This window comes from Coregonus lavaretus, assembly GCF_964263955.1.
Source record: "Coregonus lavaretus genome assembly, contig: HAP1_SCAFFOLD_2345, whole genome shotgun sequence".
Classification (NCBI taxonomy): Eukaryota; Metazoa; Chordata; class Actinopteri; order Salmoniformes; family Salmonidae; genus Coregonus; species Coregonus lavaretus.
The window spans coordinates 11,578-24,614 of record NW_028165984.1 but is presented as its reverse complement, the minus strand read 5'-3'; positions in this window follow the sequence as shown (position 1 = coordinate 24,614).

The following is a 13,037-nucleotide window of genomic DNA, read 5'->3' as shown; positions in this document are numbered from 1 at the left end:
GTGTTGCTTTACCACTCTCCATCACACCGTGAGTGTTGCTTTACCACCCTCCATCACACTGTGAGTGTTGCTTTCACACTCTCCATCACACCGTGAGTGTTGCTTTACCACCCTCCATCACACCGTGAGTGTTGCTTTACCACGCTCCATCACACCGTGAGTGTTGCTTTATCACTCTCTATCACACCGTGAGTGTTGCTTTACCACTCTCCATCACACCGTGAGTGTTGCTTTACCACTCTCCATCACACCGTGAGTGTTGCTTTACCACTCTCTATCACACCGTGAGTGTTGCTTTACCAGCAGCTTCTGCCTTTGTTTGTTCACTGTTCCGAGCAGCTAGTCTTCTTTGCGTTCTGTTTCAGCTCAGCCGTCTCCCCACCCTGACAATCAAGTGTTTTATTGGTATCTTCCACTAGATGGCAGTAAACACCTGTTGTAAATAGACTTTTCAACCGTATGTGTTCGGTTTCATGGTCCTGGTGACTCCTGGGCCCTTATTCATAAAGGCAGTTTCCCAGAGGAGGAGTGCTGATCTAGGATCAGGTCCCCCCTGTCCATTTAATATTATTCATTATGATCTAAAAGGCTAAACTGATCCCAGATCAGTACTCCTACTCTTTCTAATACTGTCACAGGTGACTCCTCAAGACATTTAAATATTTCTCATTAAACCACTCAAATGTTGTTTTAGCAGTATGCTTAGGGTCATTGTCCTGCTGGAAGGTGAACCTCCATCCCAGTCTCAAATCTCTGGAGGACTGAAACAGGTTTCCCTCAAGAATTTCCCTGTATTTAGCGCCATCCATCATTCCTTCAATTCTGACCAGTTTCCCAGTCCCTGCCGACGAAAAACATCCCCACAGCATGATGCTGCCGCCACCATGCTTCACTGTGGGGATGGTGTTCTCGGGGTGATGAGAGGTGTTGGGTTTGCCCCAGACATAGCGTTTTCCTTGATGGCCAAAAAGCTACATTTTAGTCTCATCTGACCAGAGTACCTTCTTCCATATGTTTTGGGAGTCTCCCACATGGCTTTTGGCGAACACCAAACGTGTTTGCTTATTTTTTTCTTAAAGCAATGGCTATTTTCTGGCCACTCTTCCGTAAAGCCCAGCTCTGTGGAGTGTATGGCTTAAAGTGGTCCTACGGACAGATACTCCAATCTTTGTTGCCTCTCTGATTAATGCCCTCCTTGCCTGGTCCGTGTGTTTCAGTGGGCGGCCCTCTCTTGGCAGGTTTGTTGTGGTGCCATATTCTTTCAATTTTTTAATAATGGATTTAATGGTGCTCCGTGGGATGTTCAAAGTTTCAGATTTTTTTTATAACCCAACCCTGATCTGTACTTCTCCACAACTTTGTCCCTGACCTGTTTGGAGAGCTCCTTGGTCTTCATGGTGCCTCTTGCTTGGTGGTGTTGCAGACTCTGGGGCCTTTCAGCCCAGGTGTATACAGTACATCTGGAAACCATCATAGGCCTCCCTGTCTCTGTTGTTATTAGCCTTTGCCCCCAGGTCACTACATCCTGTCCATCAATATTTAATCAACAAAGGTATAAATTCTCAGTCATCTATCTTATGTGATATCAAACCTCTCAAACCTCTATAAACTCAGTCTGAGTAAAAGATAAACAGATAATTAACTACTATATATTCATGCTAATAATCTATGTAGTCAATACCTTATTTTTATATATAAGGAAAAATCCCACCGACATCCTCCCTTTTAAAATAACCCCTTTTTATATACTTAATTTTCAAATATACCCATTTCTTATTCATGCTACCAAGAAAACATACATCAATGAAATTGTCACCATCATGACATCATCCCCACCAATCCAAAGATCCATGACCCTTTGTAAATTACATGGATTTTATAATCTGAACACATGAATATAAAAATAACAAAAGCATCCGTCTTCGTCATCCACGCTCTGTCAGAGGAACCCCAAGTTTCTCCCTGGTCACAAGGGGCTCTATCTGATCCACTGAGATAGTCATCTGTTCACATCTTCTTCCTGTAACCCTTAATTCCATGGTATACAATTCCACCTTAACATTCCTTGTCCTCAATCAACATTATCAATGGACTCTAAACTGCAATATGATGATGTAGAATAATAATAATTAGTCCTCTCCCTCCTTGGATGACCATTAACTGATACATCTATAATTAGTCCTCTCCCTCCTTGGATTACCATTAACTGATACATCTATAATTAGTCCTCTCCCTCCTTGGATTACCATTAACTGATACATCTCTAACTGTAATCACAGGCATGTTATTCATCTGGCGTACCGATCTTAAAATCAATCCCCGAATAATTGGAAACAACACCCCATAACTATGGCTGTAATGATTACTATGGCCACTAGAGGACCTAGAATACTTGCCATCCATGTTCCACTAAAACAACCTTTAAAAAACTCCAACAACATTCAAATTACCATATCCTCCTAATCTTAATATAATAGCCTCCAATTCTATGTGATTATCAATTACACATTCTAATGATTAACATCTCAGACCCAATTCTTAAAAAACTCATGATTGTTAAAATATACAATGTTAAACTCCGACTTTGTCCTCCTAATATACCTGATATAACATACACATTATAACACTCTATTATCACTCCCTGTTACATAATCACATCCCTAGACAATTCCTGCTTTAATAATTCAACCAAAATCAGATCATATGAAAATTTCATAACCCCATGATGATAACCAATTAATTACTTTCCTATCAACATAGATATTTACAACTCTAAACATCCATATCAATATCACCCCATACTTCAAATCTATATCATTACTAATATGTTAATACTTTAACCCAATTAATCAACATATTCATGATTTCATTCGCAATTCTCACCTTAACTTCCATGTTTCAAACAGTATGAGTCAACAATGTCCATTCAATAAACCATATAAATGTATCCTAAGACATGACCTTAATGTATCACTGTTTAAACCCCTAATATCTATAGAAAACATTTCTATGCTTATACATACTAATAATTCACTTAAATCACTCATTCATCTTATAAATTATAACCAACCAAATTATTGAACTCAACCAAATTTAAAATGACAATTCTTATTCACTTTATCCTTATCACTGAAAATGAAGACTCTCAACTTAATCACCCATTACAACTTTCAGAATGTATACTTATATTAACATACATTATAAACATTCAGAATTCAATTATGACTTTCCTCATCCTGAAAATAAATACAGATCATTATCTCAATGCATTCTCAATACTATCACTTTAGCAGTGTATATACCTACTATCATCTCCAGATCGTCAGTTTCCTCGTAGCCATCTGTAGCATTGGTTGACCTGATACCTGTTCAATCTCCCCTCTATCCATACCTCCGTTGGTGTAGACGGTGTGATGATGCATGAACATTCTTCCTTCACTAGTTCTCTGTGTATTGTGTCCTTCTATCAGCGTACCAATAGTCTCTGCTGCAAAAACACACAGACAAAACAAAACAATGCTCTGCCGAAGCGGTGCCATCTTCCTCCTCTGCGTTAGAAAAGTCCTACAATGGTCCATATAGATCTAGGAATCTCTCTCTCTTACTTGGCCCTCCATCAAGATAGCCATCATCACCTATTACTAACCTTCCCACTTGGGTGTTGTCCATCAATGACTTCCTTAATCCTTTACCACCACATAGTCTCCAAGTCGCAGAAAATGTCCAGATTCTCCTGGTAGGTCTGGCAGAGAAGCCTTCACCTTTTCTAAAGAAAGTCTGCATAACATTGTTAGTTGAGACACAGCATGCTACTTCATCCTGTCTTCTTATCAGTCCTGATAAGCCTTTTATATTACGAAGTACACATTCTCAGTTTGTTACCTGTATAAAAGACACCTGTCCACAGAAGCAATCAATCAATCAGATTCCAAACTCTCCGCCATGGCCAAGACCAAAGAGCTCTCCAAGGATGTCAGGGACAAGATTGTAGACCTACACAAGGCTGGAATGGGCTACAAGACCATCGCCAAACAGCTTGATGAGAAGGTGACAACAGTTGGTGCAATTATTCGCAAATGGAAGAAACACAAAAGAACTGTCAATCACAAAATCAGCAGGGGATCAAATACCTTTTCCCCTCACTGTATGTGTGTATGTATGTGTGTATGTATGTGTGTATATATATATATATATATATATATATATATATATATATATATATATATATATGTATATATATATATATATATATATATATACAGTATCTCACAAAAGTAAGTACACCCCTCACATTTTTGTAAATATTTGAGTATATCTTTTCATGTGACAACACTGAAGAAATGACACTTTGCTACAATGTAAAGTAGTGAGTGTACAGCTTGTATAACAGTGTACATTTGCTTTCCCCTCAAAATAACTCAACACACACCCATTCATGTCTAAACCGCTGGCAACAAATGTGAGTACACCCCTAAGTGAACATTTCCAAATTGGGCCTAATTAGCCATTTTCCCTCCCCGGTGTCATGTGACTCATTAGTGTTACAAGGTCTCAGGTGTGAATGGGGAGCAGGTGTGTTAAATTTGGTGTCATCGCTCTCACACTCCCTCATACTGGTCACTGGAAGTTCAACATGGCACCTCATGGCAAAGAACTCTCTGAGGATCTGAAAAAAAGAATTGTTGCTCTACATAAAGATGGCCTGGGCTATAAGAAGATTGCCAAGACCCTGAAACTGAGCTGCAGCACGGTGGCCAAGACCATACAGCGGTTTAACAGGACAGGTTTCACTCAGAACAGGCCTCGCCAGGGTCGACCAAAGAAGTTGAGTGCACATGCTCAGCGTCATATCCAGAGGTTGTTTTTGGGAAATAGACGTATGAGTGCTGCCAGCATTGCTGCAGAGGTTGAAGGGGTGGGGGGTCAGCCTGTCAGTGCTCAGACCATACGCCGCACACTGCATCAAATTGGTCTGCATGGCTGTCGTCCCAGAAGGAAGCCTCTTCTAAAGATGATGCACAAGAAAGCTCGCAAACAGTTTGCTGAAGACAAGCAGACTAAGGACATGGATTACTGGAACCATGTCCTGTGGTCTGATGAGACCAAGATAAACTTATTTGGTTCAGATGGTGTCAAGCGTATGTGGCGGCAACCAGGTGAGGAGTACAAAGACAAGTGTGTCTTGCCTACAGTCAAACATGGTGGTGGGAGTGTCATGGTCTGGGGCTGCATGAGTGCTGCCGGCACTGGGGAGCTACAGTTCATTGAGGGAACCATGAATGCCAACATGTACTGTGACATACTGAAGCAGAGCATGATCCCCTCCCTTTGGAGACTGGGCCGCAGGGCAGTATTCCAACATGATAACGACCCCAAACACACCTCCAAGACGACCACTGCCTTGCTAAAGAAGCTGAGGGTAAAGGTGATGGACTGGCCGAGCATGTCTCCAGACCTAAACCCTATTGAGCATCTGTGGCGCATCCTCAAACGGAAGGTGGAGGAGTGCAAGGTCTCTAACATCCACCAGCTCCGTGATGTCGTCATGGAGGAGTGGAAGAGGACTCCAGTGGCAACCTGTGAAGTTCTGGTGAACTCCATGCCCAAGAGGGTTAAGGCAGTGCTGGAAAATGATGGTGGCCACACAACATATTGACACTTTTTGTCAATTGACACCAATTTGGACATTTTCACTTAGGGGTGTACTCACTTTTGTTGCCAGCGGTTAAGACATTAATGGCTGTGTGTTTTGTTATTTTGAGGGGACAGCAAATGTACACTGTTATACAAGCTGTACACTCACTTCTTTACATTGTAGCAAAGTGTCATTTCTTCAGTGTTGTCACATGAAAAGATATACTCAAATATTTACAAAAATGTGAGGGGTGTACTCACTTTTGTGAGATACTGTATATATATATATATATATATATATATATATATATATATATATATACAGTGGGGAGAACAAGTATTTGATACACTGCCGATTTTGCAGGTTTTCCTACTTACAAAGCATGTAGAGGTCTGTAATTTTTATCATAGGTACACTTCAAGAGAGACGGAATCTAAAACAAAAATCCAGAAAATCACATTGTATGATTTTTAAGTAATTAATTAGCATTTTATTGCATGACATAAGTATTTGATACATCAGAAAAGCAGAACTTAATATTTGGTACAGAAACCTTTGTTTGCAATTACAGAGATCATACGTTTCCTGTAGGTCTTGACCAGGTTTGCACACACTGCAGCAGGGATTTTGGCCCACTCCTCCATACAGACCTTCTCCAGATCCTTCATGTTTCGGGGCTGTCCCTGGGCAATACGGACTTTCAGTTCCCTCTAAAGATTTTCTATTGGGTTCAGGTCTGCAGACTGGCCATGCCACTCCAGGACCTTGAGATGCTTCTTGCGGAGCCACTCCTTAGTTACCCTGGCTGTGTGTTTCGGGTCGTTGTCATGCTGGAAGACCCAGCCACGACCCAACTTCAATGCTCTTACTGAGGGAATGAGGTTGTTGGCCAAGATCTCGCGATACATGGCCCCATCCATCCTCCCCTCAATAGGGTGCAGTCGTCCTGTCCCCTTTGCAGAAAAGCATCCCCAAAGAATGATGTTTCCACCTCCATGCTTCACGATTGGGATGGTGTTCTTGGGGTTGTACTCATCCTTCTTCTTCCTCCCAACACGGCGAGTGGAGTTTAGACCAAAAAGCTCTATTTTTGTCTCATCAGACCACATGACCTTCTCCCATTCCTCCTCTGGATCATCCAGATGGTCATTGGCAAACTTCAGACGGGCCTTGACATGTGCTGGCTTGAGCAGGGGGACCTTGCGTGCGTTGCAGGATTTTAATCCATGACGGCGTAGTGTGTTACTAATGGTTTTCTTTGAGACTGTGGTCCCAGCTTTCTTCAGGTCATTAACCAGGTCCTGCCGTGTAGTTCTGGGCTGATCCTTCACCTTCCTCATGATCATTGATCATCATTTTCCACCATAATTTGCAAATAAATTCATTAAAAATCCTACAATGTGATTTTCTGGATGTTTTTCCCTCAATTTGTCTGTCATAGTTGACGTGTACCTATGATGAAAATTACAGGCCTCTCTCATCTTTTTAAGTGGGAGAACTTGCACAATTGGTGGCTGACTAAATACTTTTTTTCCCCACTGTATATACACATACTAATCAGGGGGAATGGGAACCAGGTGTGGTAATGAGACAAGACAGTCCGGGGTTGGTGGTAATGATCCATGTCAGTGGCGCCTAGAAAGCCGGTGACGTAGACCTCCGGAGCTGGTGAACGGAATGAGCAGCAGTACCGGGGGGATCCGTGACACTAACATTCTATTTATGATTGGGATAGCTCAGTAAAAACAACAATATATCTTCCAAATGGCATTTCCATATACAGTGCAGTCGGAAAGTATTCAGACCCCTTTTTCCACATAGTTAAGTTACAGCCTTATTCTAAAATGAATTAAATAAAATAAAAATCAATATACACACAATACCCCATAATGATGAAGCGAAAAGAGGTTTAGAAATGTTTGCAAATGTATTAAAAATAAAAAACTGAAATGCCTTATTTACATAAGTATTCAGACCCTTTACTATGAGACTCGGAATTGAGCTCAGGTGCATCCTGTTTCCATTGATCATCCTTGAGATGTCTTTACAACTTGATTGGAGTCCACCTGTGGTAAATTCAATTGATTGGACATGATTTGGAAAGGCACACACACACCTGTCTATATACGGTCCCACAGTTGACAGTGCATGTCAGAGCAAAAAACAAGCCATGAGGTCGAAGGAATTGTCCGTAGAGGTCCGAGACAGGATTGTGCCGAGGCACAGATCTGTGGAAGGGTACCAAAAAATGTCTGCAGCATTGAAGGTCCCCAAGAACACAGTGGCCTCCATCATTCTTAAATGGAAGAAGTTTGGAACCACCAAGACTCTTCCTAGAGCTGGCCACCCAGCCAAACTGAGCAATCGGGGGAGAAGGGGGAGAAGGGCCTTGGTCAGGGAGGTGACCAAGAACCCGATCGTCACTCTGATAGAGCTCCAGAGTTCCTCTGTGGAGATGGAAGAACCTTCCAGAAGGACAACCATCTCTGCAGCACTCCACCAATCAGGCCTTTCTGGTAGAGTGGCCAGACGGAAGCCACTCCTCAGTAAAAGGCACATGACACCCGCTTGGAGTTTAGGCACCTAAAGCACTCTCAGACCACGAGAAACAAGATTCTCTGCTCTGATGAAACCAAGATTGAACTCTTTGGCCTGAAAGCCAAGCGTCAGTTCTGGAGGAAACCTGGCACCCTACCTACGGTGAAGCATGGTGGTGGCAGCATCATGCTGTGGGGATGTTTTTCAGCGGCAGGGACTGGGAGACTAGTCAGGATCAAGGGAATGATGAACAGAGCAAAGTACAGAGAGATCCTTGATGAAAACCTGCTCCAGAGCGCTCAGGACCTCAGACTGGGGTGAAAGTTCACCTTCCAACAGGACAACGACCCTAAGCACAGAGCCAAGACAACACAGGAGTGTCTTCAGGACAAGTCTCTGAATGTCCTTGAGTGGCCCAGCCAGAGCCCGGACTTGAACCCGATCTAACATCTCTGGAGAGACCTGAAAATAGCTGTGCAGCGACGCTCCCCATCCAACCTGACAGAGTTTGAGAGGATCTGTAGAGAAGATAATGGAGCCTCTCCACCTGTATGTTCTGGTTGTGGATGGGGCCTTGGTACCTGTCCTGTGGAGATGGCCTCAGTGTTGAGCGGATGAACCACTGTAAAAGATTACGCAACACTGGAGCAACAGCCGCTGCAAGACTGGAAGGTCTTATTGAGGCACCACAGGAATTCCGCAAAGAGATTCTACTCCTCCAGGTGATTACATAGAAATACAACAATGTACATTTGTTAATAACCAAAAGGTATTGAAACAAGTATTCACACCCACTCATACGTTATGACGTAGGAAACTATGAATATAAGGAAATTATATTGACTCTGCCAATCTGTGCAGAATAAACGACAATTGGAGCCTTGTATCTAAATAATCCATCCAAATTGACATTGTTCTGTGTGAAACCTCAAATGTATTATTAACAGACATCCTTAAGGACATAATGGATTGTCTCTTTTCAGGCTAATCAGTGAAGCCTCAAGAAGGACACTGACTCAGCTGAAGGCAGCCTTCTCCCACAAAGCAGTGAAAAAATGAGTCCAGGACAATGTCCAGCATGTGTGAGACATGGTGCAGGTGTGGAGATTCATTCATTTGACACATTACTTCATTTTAAATACTGGATTTACACGTCCTGTAGTTACGCATCCTGTAGTTACACATCCTGTAGTTACACATCCTGTAGTTACACATCCTGTAGTTACACATCCTGTTGTTATATATCCTGTAGTTACACATCCTGTAGTTACACGTCCTGTAGTTACACGTCCTGTAGTTACACATCCTGTAGTTACACATCCTGTAGTTACACGTCCTGTAGTTACACATCCTTTAGTTACACATCCTGTAGTTACACATCCTGTAGTTACACGTCCTGTAGTTACACATCCTGTAGTTACACATCCTGTTGTTACACATCCTGTAGTTACACATCCTGTAGTTACACATCCTGTTGTTACATCCTGTAGTTACATCCTGTAGTTACACATCCTGTAGTTACACATCCTGTAGTTACACATCCTGTAGTTACACATCCTGTAGTTACACATCCTGTTGTTACACATCCTGTAGTTACACATCCTGTAGCTGCACATCCTGTAGTTACACATCCTGTAGTTACACATCCTGTAGTTACACATCCTGTAGTTACACATCCTGTTGTTACACATCCTGTAGTTACACATCCTGTAGTTACACATCCTGTAGCTACACATCCTGTAGTTACCCATCCTGTAGTTACGCATCCTGTAGTTACGCATCCTGTAGTTACGCATCCTGTAGTTACACATCCTGTAGTTACACATCCTCTAGTAACACATCCTGTAGTTACGCATCCTGTAGTTACGCATCCTGTATTTACACATCCTGTAGTTACACATCCTGTAGTTACACATCCTATAGTTACACATCCTGTAGTTACACATCCTGTAGTTACACATCCTGTAGTTACACATCCTGTTGTTACACATCCTGTAGTTACACGTCCTGTAGTTACACATCCTGTAGCTACACATCCTGTAGTTACACATCCTGTAGTTACGCATCCTGTAGTTACGCATCCTGTAGTTACGCATCCTGTAGTTACACATCCTGTAGTTACACATCCTGTAGTTACACATCCTGTAGTTACACATCCTGTAGTTAAACATCCTGTAGTTACACATCCTGTAGTAACACATCCTGTAGTTACACATCCTGTAGTTACACATCCAAGATATGGAAAACACTACTTGGAGATATGTGATCATTGATTGTTTCATGTTTCTGCTTCATATAGTTGGCAGCAGGTGCTTATGTCACCCTTCTGGCCACCAAAATCAGTGGAACTTAGAAGGTGGACGAAGTACCTGCTGACCTCCCACAATGCATGAAGACCAACTGGAGTGGCTGGAGTGTGAGGTGGTTGGTTTTTGTTGGATGTCTCCCAAACAGGAGCAGATCAACCTTGCTGCATGCACTGCTGCTGGGGCGTGTCAAGAAGAATGGTCTTTCCTCTACTGTACTGGTAGCACAGGTATTCATACTACTGTCTATCCAAGAAGAAGGGTCTTTCCTCTACTGTACTGGTAACACAGGTATTCATACTACTGTCTATCCAAGAAGAAGGGTCTTTCCTCTACTGTACTGGTAACACAGGTATTCATACTACTGTCTATCCAAGAAGAAGAGTCTTTCCTCTACTGTACTGGTAACACAGGTATTCATACTACTGTCTATCCAAGAAGAAGGGTCTTTCCTCTACTGTACTGGTAACACAGGTATTCATACTACTGTCTATCCAAGAAGAAGAGTCTTTCCTCTACTGTACTGGTAACACAGGTATTCATACTACTGTCTATCCAAGAAGAAGGGTCTTTCCTCTACTGTACTGGTAACACAGGTATTCATACTACTGTCTATCCAAGAAGAAGAGTCTTTCCTCTACTGTACTGGTAACACAGGTATTCATACTACTGTCTATCCAAGAAGAAGGGTCTTTCCTCTACTGTACTGGTAACACAGGTATTCATACTACTGTCTATCCAAGAAGAAGAGTCTTTCCTCTACTGTACTGGTAACACAGGTATTCATACTACTGTCTATCCAAGAAGAAGAGTCTTTCCTCTACTGTACTGGTAACACAGGTATTCATACTACTGTCTATCCAAGAAGAAGAGTCTTTCCTCTACTGTACTGGTAACACAGGTATTCATACTACTGTCTATCCAAGAAGAAGAGTCTTTCCTCTACTGGTAACACAGGTATTCATACTACTGTCTATCCAAGAAGAAGAGTATTTCCTCTACTGTACTGGTAACACAGGTATTCATACTACTGTCTATCCAAGAAGAAGGGTCTTTCCTCTACTGTACTGGTAACACAGGTATTCATACTACTGTCTATCCAAGAAGAAGAGTCTTTCCTCTACTGTACTGGTAACACAGGTATTCATACTACTGTCTATCCAAGAAGAAGAGTCTTTCCTCTACTGTACTGGTAACACAGGTATTCATACTACTGTCTATCCAAGAAGAAGGGTCTTTCCTCTACTGGTAACACAGGTATTCATACTAATGTCTATCCAAGAAGAAGAGTCTTTCCTCTACTGTACTGGTAACACAGGTATTCATACTACTGTCTATCCAAGAAGAAGAGTCTTTCCTCTACTGTACTGGTAACACAGGTATTCATACTACTGTCTATCCAAGAAGAAGGGTCTTTCCTCTACTGTACTGGTAACACAGGTATTCATACTACTGTCTATCCAAGAAGAAGGGTCTTTCCTCTACTGTACTGGTAACACAGGTATTCATACTACTGTCTATCCAAGAAGAGTCTTTCCTCTACTGTACTGGTAACACAGGTATTCATACTACTGTCTATCCAAGAAGAAGGGTCTTTCCTCTACTGTACTGGTAACACAGGTATTCATACTACTGTCTATCCAAGAAGAAGAGTCTTTCCTCTACTGTACTGGTAACACAGGTATTCATACTACTGTCTATCCAGGAAGAAGAGTCTTTCCTCTACTGGTAACACAGGTATTCATACTACTGTCTATCCAAGAAGAAGGGTCTTTCCTCTACTGTACTGGTAACACAGGTATTCATACTACTGTCTATCCAAGAAGAAGAGTCTTTCCTCTACTGGTAACACAGGTATTCATACTACTGTCTATCCAAGAAGAAGAGTCTTTCCTCTACTGTACTGGTAACACAGGTATTCATACTACTGTCTATCCAAGAAGAAGGGTCTTTCCTCTACTGTACTGGTAACACAGGTATTCATACTACTGTCTATCCAAGAAGAAGGGTCTTTCCTCTACTGTACTGGTAACACAGGTATTCATACTACTGTCTATCCAAGAAGAAGGGTATTTCCTCTACTGTACTGGTAACACAGGTATTCATACTACTGTCTATCCAAGAAGAAGGGTCTTTCCTCTACTGTACTGGTAACACAGGTATTCATACTACTGTCTATCCAAGAAGAAGGGTCTTTCCTCTACTGTACTGGTAACACAGGTATTCATACTACTGTCTATCCAAGAAGAAGAGTCTTTCCTCTACTGTACTGGTAACACAGGTATTCATACTACTGTCTATCCAAGAAGAAGAGTCTTTCCTCTACTGTACTGGTAACACAGGTATTCATACTACTGTCTATCCAAGAAGAAGAGTCTTTCCTCTACTGTACTGGTAACAAAGCAGTGGAGGCTGGTGACTTGATAAATCAAGGAGGATGGGAGACCTACGGTATAGGCGCGGAACGCACGGAGATGTCAAAGTGTGTTTCAAAAATCGTCAAAGAGTAATTATTTTAACCTAAAGCATTTAATAAAGACATTTATAGTCCAATATTA